This window comes from Heterodontus francisci, chromosome 3 (assembly GCF_036365525.1).
Source record: "Heterodontus francisci isolate sHetFra1 chromosome 3, sHetFra1.hap1, whole genome shotgun sequence".
NCBI lineage: Eukaryota > Metazoa > Chordata > Chondrichthyes > Heterodontiformes > Heterodontidae > Heterodontus > Heterodontus francisci.
In genome coordinates, this window is record NC_090373.1 from 108,252,672 (window position 1) to 108,262,604 (window position 9,933).

A 9,933-nucleotide genomic window follows, 5' to 3' on the forward strand; every position below is an offset into this window, starting at 1 on the left:
GGTACTCATGATGCAATCCTGCAGGTTACACAGAATCATGGTCACCAGCACTGACCCCAGTAGAATTTGTTGGGTCAGTGGGAAGGTCCCTAATTAGCATGGGGCAGACAAGCATGTCTGCCACTACGGGCACATCTCCAGCACCTGCACACCTCATGCTGGTGGAAATGTTTGAATTCACGTACCCATGAGGGGAGGGTTACTCAGTCTCCTCCCCTGAACACAACCATATTTCCACTGGCCTCCTGAGTAAGGGAGCTGATGTGGAATTGTTTTTATTAGAAATTCATTTCCACTTGTCTGGCTGGACCACAGATTTCCCATTGGAGGTTGGTGTCCCTTCACTCATCTGGCATTCCGGCCTTCACTGATATGCCAGGTCTCTGTTCCACCTGAGTATCAGGAACTCCCTGCTTAGAGATTCCCATCCCTGCTTCCCCCAATCCCTGTACTCTGACTGTTATTTGCCTTGTAAGGGGTGAATGGAGTTGCCCTCTCTTACAAGGCAACCAGCAAACTCCTTCAATCAAAGAAGATCTCCGCTTGGGTTTCTGATAGTTCCCACCAGAGTTATAATGGAGCTGAACCCAAAATAATTTTGGGGCTTTGTGCTCCTTTTGAGTCTTATGGAGATGGAGGAAGAAATTGAAAGGAGGGATGTAAAGCAGGCACGGTTATGCCAGGTGGATTAATTGCACCTTGCCTTACCTCTGGAGCCATGTATACAGACCTAAGCACAATTGCCTTTACGGGATTTGATTTACCAGGGAGGTAGTAACTAGGCAGTGACTGAGTTGTGCTGTAGATTGGAATTTGATTTGCCAACAAGTTCAACAACAGCAACATCTTTGTTACTGGCTGTGAAGGTGATCACAGGACTGAAGTATTATCTCTCTGGTTTCTCCAAAGTTACTACAGGGGATAACAGTTTTATCAGTCAATCTACAGCACACAGAGATAACATCAAGGTAGTCAATGTGGCATCATTCAGCAGAATAGTAAATTTCATCACTTCCCTCGTGGAAAACTAGCAACAGAAGGAGAGAACACTACATTCTTCCACAACTGCAGGATTGCACAAAGTCCAGGACAGTCTTGATGGCATCCATAAGGTCATTTGGATACCTACACACAATGCCATGACATTCATGAACATTCATGAACATTCATGAACATTCATGGGTTGTGGGTGTCGCTGGCTCGGCTAGCATCTATTGCCCATCCCTAATTGCTCTTGCACTTGCTGCTCTGATCTCAAACTGTGTTCTCTAACTCTTCTGGATGGATATACCCCTGCTCATGTTTGCAACAGTCAGAGTGAATGGCTCTCGGAACAATGTGGTGCTCCCTTTTTCAGTAACACTAGAAGCTCTGGCTGGTATTTGGGAGTCTCCGGTCAAACTAGAAAAGGAAAATATGTTAGAATTCTGACTGAAAATATTCATTCAAATAGCAAAATATTGTGTGTCATGGTATTGTGCTTGAGCATATACTCATGAGAGAGTGAGTACAGGGAGAAGTTGCAGGAAACGGGTGCCACTAGGTTTGAACCTGGGGCAGGCTCGTGGATTCACCTTTCCCTCACTTGTTCAATCCCCAGGATTATGAGAGTGGCATTTAAAAAAAGGACATGTGGCAGAAATTCTCTGAAATCCTCCTGTAGTGTATATTTACTCACTCTTGTGTGCCATCTTGTCCTGCAAACAGAAAAGTTGTGTTGATGTGGCAGTTTAACACCCAAATGCCCACCTTCACATGTGTGAATGAACATGCATCATGCAGCTTGGTTTCCTTGTGAAATTTATTTCTGGACACACCTTTGCAGATGTTAGTACAATAATGGATCCAGTTGATGTTAAAGCTAGAGTGTTTACCCTGCATAGGTATGGATGTGAAAGCTAGGAAGCAAGTGAGATTGACGGAGTACTTTGCATGTAGCTTTAGTAAAGGTAGGACGGATTGAGAGGAGCTCAACAAGCATACTTTGTCCATCGGCTTTGTATAGGAAAATGCTGGGTAGGCTTACCACAGCAGATTTTCAAACCCTTGCAAAAGCCTTCCTCTGAATATGCAATACTATTGGGACCCTTTATGGCACCGAAGTCCATTGTGGGGAGTGTGCCTCTTCCTAGCCTTGTTACTTATTAATAAGCAGTTTCACAGTTACTCCGATGACCAGTGCTGCTAAGGGGACACTTTAATTAAACTAAACAGACATATATCAGAAATTACAGCCGGAATTTTACGAGAGTCAAGGAGGTCCTGCTGCCGGGACTTCAAGCGTGACCCGAGCTTGCGTGGCCGGACGGCAGTACCCCGGAGGCAATTTTACCAACAACGGCCAGCTAAGAGGCTGCCACTGGGACTGCCATCCAATTAAGAACATCGGCCGTCCTCTCAGCATACTGGCCCAATCAGAGGGCCAGCAGCTTAACAGCCTCGGCAGCTCCACCGATAGAGGTAACCACAACTGAGGCTGCAGGGAAAAGGAAAGGCAAAGCTTGAGGGTGAAAATGTCAATGAGAAATTATCAATGGTACCAGAAATGCAGACAGAAAAACTGATGGGCTAGGCATTAATTCCAGCTGCCTTCCAACTACATTATTTCTTAAAGAAGCAAATGCATCTACCAGTAACTGTACTACACTTGATCAACATTTTCATGCTCAATTCTTCAAATGCTATCTATTATCACATTATGTAAGGTTCCTACTTTATTGTAGTCAATGGAAATAAATAATTCACACAAGGAGAAAATGAGAAGATTTTATTGATACTGTTACGACCAGGTGAGAAATGTGTCTAGGGGTCTTTTGCTGTCTTTACCTGGTCTTATTGTAACAGGGTTTTTTTTTAAACACATTGTGTTTTGAGCTCCCCCCTTTTTGTGAATCCTTGTTCACAGCTTTCCAATTATAAGACAAAGAAACCAACACACCAGGTTTTCTCAGGTTTGAAGAAGAAAGAGTGAAATTTATTAAAACTAAACTCTAATACAATTAACAACTACAGATATACGACGTGCCCATGCTAGCATGCACATGCGATATTTACATGCAAATGGGGACAGAAAAGAGGAGAGGAAATTATAGTAGAGAGGAGTTTGAGACAATATCAGATGAGTTTCTTGTTTACAATGCTTCAAACTCACTTGATTGTAGGTAGTCTTGTTGTTCGTCAGGGCCCAGTGTTCTTCTAAAACCTTGTTCACATAGGAGACTTTTCTCTCTTTGAGGTTTACGTGTTTTCAATGGATTCCAAAGCGACACAATGGCGCAGTGGTTAGCACCGCAGCCTCACAGCTCCAGCGACCCGGGTTCAATTCTGGGTACTGCCTGTGTGGAGTTTGCAAGTTCTCCCTGTGTCTGCGTGGGTTTCCTCCGGGTGCTCCGGTTTCCTCCCACATGCCAAAGACTTGCAGGTTGATAGGTTAATTGGCCATTATAAATTGCCCCTAGTATAGGTAGGTGGTAGGGAAATATAGGGACAGGTGGGGATGTGGTAGGAATATGGAATTAGTGTAGGATTAGTATAAATGGGTGGTTGATGGTCGGCACAGACTCGGTGGGCCGAAGGGCCTGTTTCAGTGCTGTATCTCTAAAAAAAAAAATGAGATGAGAGCAGTTAGAAGAGAGGTCTTCTCAAACCAGGAGCCAGGAGCTTTCTGATTTCAAACACTCTGTTGGAAGTTCAACAGCCAGCTAGTCATGTGACTGAAACTGGTCTGACCACTTCTTCTGTGTTTTCTGTGGATTCTGCTATCTTAGCAGTCAACCTGGAATGTTAGCTCACCCCACGTTCAATGTCTGGTAATCAAAAGTCCATTGTTGGTTGAATGGGTCAGGGAATGGTCCTTTGTCCCTTGTTCCAACACTGTTACCACGAAGATGTCTTTTCAGTCAGCGGCTTGCAGTTTTAAATTTTAATATTCATGTGGCAAAATAATGTGTTCTTCAGTCTTGGCAGGTGGGGGGTTTGCCTGACACCTCCACACCCAGGGGGATGAAATGCGATTTGAAGAAAAATGGTGCATTTCATTGCAGAGTTTGAGAGAAATATAAGAAACAGAAAGAAAAAGCATGCATTTCTCTCATTCATTTTCGCTCACTCACCAGTCCTAAAGCTTATTAAAAATGGTCTGATCTGGGCACCAGGGCTGCTTTACAAAGACTTTTGACTTCAGGGGTGGGTGGTTCCCTTTGCCTCTGTCTGTGGGGGAGGAGTCTTTGCTGCTTTCCCCTTTGCTCTCTGGGACACTCCTACCTGTAGGTATTTGTGCAGACTTGGCTGCACTCACACGTGGCACTTCAACTAGGTGAGGCATCACCCTCACCGATTCTGTGCCCCCTAGAGGTCTCTCTTTGTTTCTGCAGGTTCCTGTAAATGCTGCTGGCAACTCTGGTGGGGTGCTTCGACAGTCTGCATTTACATAAGAGGACGTGGGGCCGATCTTTTCACATTTTTCAGGGTTGCTTAACCAGACGGTAAGGGTTTTCATCCGGGATTCTTCCCAGACTTCCTTTAACCTGCCCTCTTGGTCACTTTTTCCCCTTCTTCTAACCTTTTGCCAGCCTTGTGCCTGCCTGTCTGTCCCCTTTTGTTCTCGGCGGGGGCCCCTTACAGTTCACCAGCCCTCTGCTAGAGGGTCCTCCAAACACCGGTACAGGACTTAGGGGTGCAGGTTTCACTGTAGGTTGGGGTTTCCCCTCAACCTGGCACATGTGGCAACTGCTGCAGTACTCCACCACATCTTTGTGGAGCTTTGGCCAGTCAAACTGTAGTCTTATGTCTTGGTCTTTCGTAGACCGGCATGCATAGCCACTGTAGTCTCGTGGGCCCTTCTTAGTATTTCTCCCCGGTACCTCTGGGGCATCACTAACTGGTGAACTACTGTCCACTCCTTGCCCTCAGGACTGTGAGGAGAACTCCATTTCCTCATCAGTACCTCATTCTTTAAATAGTAGCAATCAGGGACTCCCTCTGCTTCACTTTCAGACTGGGCAGCCTGTGCTAACTCTCACAATACTGGGTCGGCTCGCTGAGCCTCAGCTAAGGAAAATCCATTTAATTCATTCCCTGGGTCTCCTAACTTTCCAAAGAAAGTCTCGGACAGGCAGACCTCATGGTGATTTGTCTGCAGTGCCAATGCAGTCTCCTCTGAATCAAGCTGGTTTGATCATGGCCACCCTCTACACATTCAGGGACATTGCAGGAGACTGTCTCCCGCCGCTGCCCTGTCTCTCTGACCTCCTGCGGTCCTTCTTTCACTACTTGGGGGGGCTATCACCTTCACACCTGCCAGATCATTAACTAGGAGCAGGTCAACACCGTCCACAGGCAAATTAGGGACAATCCCTACAGTCACTGGTCCCAAAACTAGGTCACACTCCAGTTGCACCTGGTGTACAGGTACAGGCATACACAGTCCTCCACCATTTTGGTGTTCACTGCACTCTCTGGGGGAAAGGTCACGCCTTTTCCCAGTAAAAGGGATCTGGTGTCCCTGAGAATCACTATGGGCTTGCTTGTCCCATTTGAGGGATAAGGGGTTACTTTCCCTTCAAATATAAAACCCTGATAACCTTCAGGAATCCGATTAACGTTTCCTGCACTGGCCATAGTAAGCTTCCTGGGTTGCACTCTTACTTCAGTTAAAGCCACAGCTTGTTCTGGGTTTTGCATCAGGTCCTCGTCGTTACTGAGTGGGTGTGCCCTGATTAACCCTACCGGTTTCCCCTTTAGTTTCCAGCAGTCAGCTTTTAAATGCCCTGCCTTACTACAATGGAAGCACACAGGTCTCTGGGTCTCACTCTTGCTCACAGCACCTTCCTTTTTGGCTGGAGGAGGGTCCCCTGTGTCTCCTGCTTTCCTCTCTCTTCCAGGACTGCCTGGGCAGATATCACCGTCCCACCCTTTGTCCTTTTCGGATCTGTGGGGGTGATTAGGAAAGGTTCTCCCCTGGGAAATCGACTTATAAATTAAAGCAAACTCATCAGCCAGCACGGCAGCTTGCTGGGCTCCCTGATCCCGCTGCTCCTCTGCATGTGTCTTTTTTGAGAATGGGAGAGAATTTTTAAATTCCTCTAACAGGATTGCTTCTCTGAGAGTCTCACAGTTGACTTGTATTTTTAAAGCCCTCAGCCACTGGTCAAAAGCCAGCTGCTTACTTCTTTCAAACTCCAGATAGGTTTGATTGGCTTCCTTTTTGAGGGTTCTAAACTTTTGGTGATAGGCTTCGGGTACTAATTCATATGCCCTGAGGATAGCATTTTTGGTCAGTTCATAATTTCATAATAACTCTCATCTGGCAACAAGGAATAAACTTCAGGGGCTTTTCTAGTTTGTTTGCTTTGCAATAAATAGACCAGGTCTCAGATGGCCATTTTAGCTGCCTTGCCAGTTTCTTGAAAGACACGAGAAACGCTTCCACATCTTCCTCATTAAATTTTGGAATCAATTGAGCGAGTTTTAGCAATCTTGTACCGAGCCCTGAATTGTGCTCCTCCATATTGGTGATGCTTTCGCTAGGGTTACTCTGTCGCCCCCTAGTTAACTCAAGCTGCTTCAGCTCTCTCTTTGGATTCTTTCCGGAATATTCTTTCTCTCTCTCTCTCTCTAGCCTCTCTCTTTCTTTCTGCTGTCTTTCTGTTTCTTCACGTTCCTTTTGGAAGGCTCTCTCTTTCTCCCTCTCCTGCCTCTTTCTCTCTTTTTCCTGTCTCTTTCTCTCTTTTTCCTGTCTCTTCCATTCTCTTTCTCTTTCCCTGTCTTCTAATTCAAATTTCTTTTGTTCCAATTGTATCTTTGCTAGCAGTACCCTGTCTGGGTCTACTTCTAACGCTCCTTCTGCTTCTTCAGATTCAAGGGAAAAATGGTTGGCCACTAGCCTTAGGAGTTCAGACTTCCTAGCCTTGCCATGTACAGTGATCCCACACTGCTGAACCATTTTTCTCAACTCCTTCATAGACAGTGCTTTCAACTTATCCCAGGTTACTTCACCCTGGCTTGGAGAGCTACTCGCTTCAGTTGCAGACATGTTGGTATTCAATCACACACAACCACAAGAAAACCTGTATTGAAAACTTGCTCTTTTTGGTTGGGAACAATGTGGCTTCCCACTTCCAATTTAACTCGTTTGTCTGTGGGTAAAAGCCCAGATGCTAGCATCCAAATTTTTGTTACAACCAGGTGAGAAATGTGTCTAGGGGTCTTTTGCTGTCTTTACCTGGTCTTATTGTAACAGGGTTTTATTTTTAAACACACTGTGTTTTGAGCTTCCCCCCTTGTTGTGAATCCTTGTAAGGTAAAGAAACAAACACACCAAGTTTTCTCAGGTTTAAAGAAGAAAGAGTGAAATTTTTAAAAACTTAAACTAAACTCTAATACGCCTATGGATATATGACGCACACACGCTACATGCACACGTGACATTTACATGCAAATAAGGACAGAAAAGAGGAGAGGAAAATATAGTAGAGAGGAGTTTGAGGTATATCAGATGAGTTTTTTGTTTACAATGCTTCAAACTCACTTGATTGTAAGTAGTCTTGCTGTTCGTCGGGGCTCAGAGCTCTTCTTAAACCTTGTTCACGTAGGGGACTTTTCTCTCTTTGAGGTTTACGTGTTTTCAATGGATTCCAAAGCTGGTGAGAAATTAGATGAGAGCAGCTAGGAGAGAGGTCTTCTCAAACCAGGAGCTAGGAGCTTTCTGATTTCAAACACTCTGTTGGAAGTTCAAATTCCAACAGCCAGCTAGTCATGTGACTAAAACTGGTCTGACCACTTCTTCTGTGTTTTCTGCGGAATCTGCTATCTTAGCAGTCAACCTGGAATGCTAGCTCACCCCACCTTCAACGTCTGGTAATCAAAAGTCCAGTGTTGGTTGAATGGGTCAGGGAATGGTCCTTTGTCCCTTGTTCCAACGCTGTCTGTTACCATGAAAATGTCTTTCCAGTCAGCGGCTTGCAATTTTACACTTTAATGTGCATGTGGCGAAATAATGTGTGCTTCAGTCTTGGCAGGTGGGGGGTTTGCCTGATAATACTTTACTGGCATTCTGATGGATCTAGATCAGATGGTATATTGCCAGGGTTTTGCTTATGTGTCAATTGCACTCAAGTGTCTGATGGCTCATTGGCAAAACTGACTTGAATCTATCTCCTCCAATGCCTGGCCACAACATTAGCAGTTCAAATATACACTATACAGCCAACATGTAACTGTTGACTCAATTAGCTTCTGGATACAGGCATTGGCAACAACATAAAAGCTTGTTATTTCAAACTAAAATATGGATGAAACTAGTCAGTTTTGTGCTTTGTCCACTACACTCAGAGATAATGGAATGGACTTTCCTCACAGTTTCTCCTGCTCCACCTTCATTGGAAGTGTAACAGAAACCTCCTTTATGTGCATAAACAGGACAGCATCACACTTTTGGTGAAGTTACAGTGACCAAGCTGGACCACCTCTGCTTCTGGGCCAATGAGATTCTTTTACTTGCAACCTATTTTTCATTAGCTTTTACCTTGTATTATAATGTTGTTGTTCCAGCTGTAGCCCCAAAGGATCATCGGCATCACTCCCTGTTAGAATGAGACAGTTGGTAAAGTATAACTTGAGGGACACCACTCTGCAAGTAGGGGGCAAGGTGAGGAACGGGTCTCCATGAGCTACCACAGCTGGCATGGGACTGAATCTATTTTGTTGGTGCTGTTATTACATTACACTCTAGCCATCTAGCTAACTAAGCTAGCCAACACCACCCCCTGACCCCTGTAATGTAATACATAACATAGAAATCCCTTGTCACATTCAGGTATTTTGTAAAGAAAAGTTTACATCTCTGGATTTTGGGTACAAATGAAAATGAAAAATAATGAAAAATCTAGGGGTAGTATGTACATCCTGATAAAAGAGCATGTTTTTATTTTCTATGACAATATCATTTCCTTTCACATGATATTTACATACATTGGCCTAGAAATTCGGGCCAATCACTGCACCCTGATTGGGATGGCCCAAGGCCCATCTAATATTGGGCAGCCATTTTAAGGACCACTGGTTAGGCTGCTCATAAACCTGGTTCACTTGAGTGCAGCACTACTAGCTGCTGTAAGGCAAACCAATCTTGCTGTTTAGTTTTGCTCTGATCATATTTACCGAGGCTAAATAGTGAAAAAAGGACACTAGAATGACAAAACTTTCGAATGCTGTAACCTTTATTTTCTTTTCATGAGACTGCAAAGCAGTTTAGAATCCCTTCTTGTTTGGAATTATTAGGTTCCTACAGATCCAGAATTCTGATTAGTTGAGCAGTACTGATTAGAGTGTAAATATTGTTCTGTAATTAAGCTACCACCCTGTTATCTCATCAGACATTGGCAAACTATCCAGAGAATAGCATAATAATGAATTGTCAGGATTGGAATTGTGTAACAAGAGTAACAAGTGTTTTACTGACAATTTTTATTTTGCAAATCTGAAAGAGTGATTTTTTTTAATTGAAAGTCAAGTTCCAATTTTAACCTGGGCAAGTCAGTGAACAGGGGCTGATACAGACAGTGATTTTAAGTTCCGGGCCCCATTTAAATTATTCTAAAGGGGCTTCACCCAAAGCCTGCAGGAATCACATGGATGCTGGCGGGCAGGATTTCAGGTGAAAAGAGGTAAGTGCCAGTGACTTTGATAAGGTTCCCCATGGCAGCGTTTGATAAGGTTCCCCATGGCAGGCTGATGGAGAAAGTGAAGGCGCATGGGGTCCAAGGTGTACTAGCTCGATGGATAAAGAACTGGCTGGGCAACAGGAGACAGAGAGTAGCAGTAGAAGGGAGTTTCTCAAAATGGAGACGTGTGACCAGTGGTGTTCCACAGGGATCCGTGCTGGGACCACTGTTGTTTGTGATATACATTAATGATTTGGAGGAAAGTATAGGT